Raw genomic sequence first — 2847 nt, 5'->3', positions numbered from 1 at the left:
TGTGTGAGAGACAGAGAGAGAGTGTGTGTGTGTATGTGTGAGAGACAGAGAGAGAGTGTGTGTGTGTCTGTGTGTGAGGGGGAGAGACAGAGTGTGTGTGTGTAACTGTATACTCATGTACACACTGGTATGTCTACAGGAGTGTGTATATGTGTGTGCTTGTACACAGAAATGAATGGTCACAGTGATAGCCTCCACTGTGGGGAAGGGGATTAAAAGCTGCCGTATTGTTTACTTGTCTGCTGTTCTTATATGGACCAGAGTGAATAAGAACAGCAAACAAGTAAAGACCAAGATAGCTTGCATCTCAACAGCAATGTGGTCAACACTGGACTGCCCTCAGAACTGTCTCAAGGGTCATTGGGATTGGACAATAAATGCAGCCTAATCAGCAATAACCACATCGCATGAAAGGATTAATAAAAAAGGAGGCAGATACTAAATGAACAGCTCTGTTCATCCACCTTGCTGAGTTACTGAGAGGGCAGACAAGGTAACAGATTCCCTTATTAGCGAAGCCGATAGGATGGACTGGCTAATAGACAACAGAGAGTTGGGATGAGGAAGTATTTTCAGGACATTAATCCATAACTGGTGGAGCGCCACAGGGATCCATGCTGCTACAACATTTATTTAAAGTGTTTAGTAATGAGTGGGAAGAGGATAGTGATAGTACTATCACCAAGTTTGTGGCTGATGCAACAATAGGTGGGAAGGTAAGTGGTGAGGGTTACACAAAGAGTCTGCAGAGGGATATAGGTTCAGTGAGTGAGCACAAACTTGGCATTTCTTTTCATTCACGGGATGAGAGTGTCGCTGACTAGGTCAACATTTATTGTCCATCCCTAATTGCCCAGAGGGCAGTTAAGAGTCATCAACATTGCAGTGGGTCTGGAGTCACATGTAGGTCAGACCAGGAAACAACATTATTGAATTAGATGGGTTTTTCCAACAATTGACAATAGGTTTCATGGTCATCATTATTTCTTAATTCCTGACTTGTATTGAATTCAAATTCCACCATCTGTCATGGCAAGATTTGAACCCAGAACATTAGTTTGGTCTCTAGATTAGTAGTTTACTGATAATACCACTTATCCATTAGCTCCCCTATAAGGGGAAGAAATCCAGGAGCAGCATGGAGGCTCAGTGGTTAGCACTGCTGCCTCACAGCACCAGGGACCCGGGTTCCATTCCACCCTTGGGTGACTGTGTGGAGTTTGCACATTCTCCCTGTGTCTGTGTGGGTTTCCTCCAGGTGCTCCAGTTTCCTCCTACACCCAAAGATGTGCAAGTTAGGTGGATTGGCCATGCTAAATTGCCCATAGTGTCCAGGGATGTTCACGCTGTATGGATTAGCCATTGTAGGTGTGGGGTTAGGGGATACCACGAGGGGCTGGTCTGGGTAGGATGCTCTTCAGTGTAGGGGCCGAATGGCCTACTTCCACACTGTGGGCTTCTATGATTCTGTGATGTGAGGGTAGCACGTTGGTATGAAGAATAAGAACATAAGAAATCGGAGCATAGGATATTAGGCCATTCAACCAATCGAGCCTGCTTGGCCATTCAATCATGTCCTATATGTTTCTCAACCCTATTCTCCTGCCTTCTCCCCATAACCCTTGATGTACCCATACCAATCAAGAACCAATCTATTTCTGACTTAAAGACACTCAATGACTTGACCTCCATAGCCCTCTGTGGTAATCAGTTCCGAAGAGTTACGAACTTCTGGCTGAAGAAATTCTTTCTCCTCTCAGTTCTAAAGAGTCGTCCCTTCACTCTGAGACTGTGGCCCTGTGTCCTAGTCTCTCCTACTGGTGAAAACATCTTCTCCACATCAACTCTATCCAGGCCTCTTAGTATTCTGTAAGTTTCAATCCTTCCTCATCCTTCTAAACTCCATTGAATACATATGACAAGCCCTTCATTCCCAGGATCTTTCTTGTAAACTTCCTCTGGACCCCTTCCAACACCAGCACATTGTTCCCTAGATATGGGGCTCAAAACTGCTCACAAATGCAGTCCAACCAGAGCCTTTTACAGCTTCAGCAGTACATTCCTGCTCTTGCATTCTAGCCCTCTCGAAATTAATGCAAACATTGCATTACCTTCCTAACTGCCAACAGAACCTGCACGTTAACCTTAAGAAAATAAGATTCCTAAGTCCCTTTGTGCTTCAGATTTCTGAAGCCTTTCTCCATTTAGAAAATGGGTCTAGGCCCGAAACGTCAGCCTTCCTGCTCCTCTGATGCTGCTTGGCCTGCTGTGTTCATCCAGCTCTACACCTTGTTATCTCTGTGCTTTTATTCTTCCTACCAAAGTGCAAAACCTCACACTTTCCCACACTGTATTCCATCTGCCACTTCTCTGCCCACTCTCCTAGCCTGTCCAAGTCTTTCTGCAGCCTCTCCACTTCCTCCACACTATCTGTCCCTCCACCTAGTTTTGTGTCAAATGCAAACTTAGCAACAATGTCCTCAGTTCCTTCGTCCAGATTGCTATTGTATAATGTGAATAATTGTTGGTCCAACACTGACCCCTGCAGAACTCCTCTAGTCACCAGCTGCAATCCTGACAAATACCTCTTTATCTCCACTCTCTGCCTTCTACCAGTCAGCCAATCCTGTATCCATACCAGTACCTTGCCCCTAACTCCATCAGCTCTTATCTTATTTAGGAGCCTCCTGTGCAACACATTGTCAAAGGCCTTTTGGAAATCCAAATAGATTGCATCTAATGGCTGTCCTTTGTCTAACTTGCTGGTTACTTCCTCAAAGAATTCTAACAGGTTTATCAGGCATGACCTCCCCTTTACCAAGCTGTGCTGACTCAGCCTTGTTTTAT

Source organism: Rhincodon typus, chromosome 8 (assembly GCF_021869965.1).
Source record: "Rhincodon typus isolate 14 chromosome 8, sRhiTyp1.1, whole genome shotgun sequence".
Classification (NCBI taxonomy): domain Eukaryota; kingdom Metazoa; phylum Chordata; class Chondrichthyes; order Orectolobiformes; family Rhincodontidae; genus Rhincodon; species Rhincodon typus.
This window is presented reverse-complemented; position numbering follows the sequence as displayed.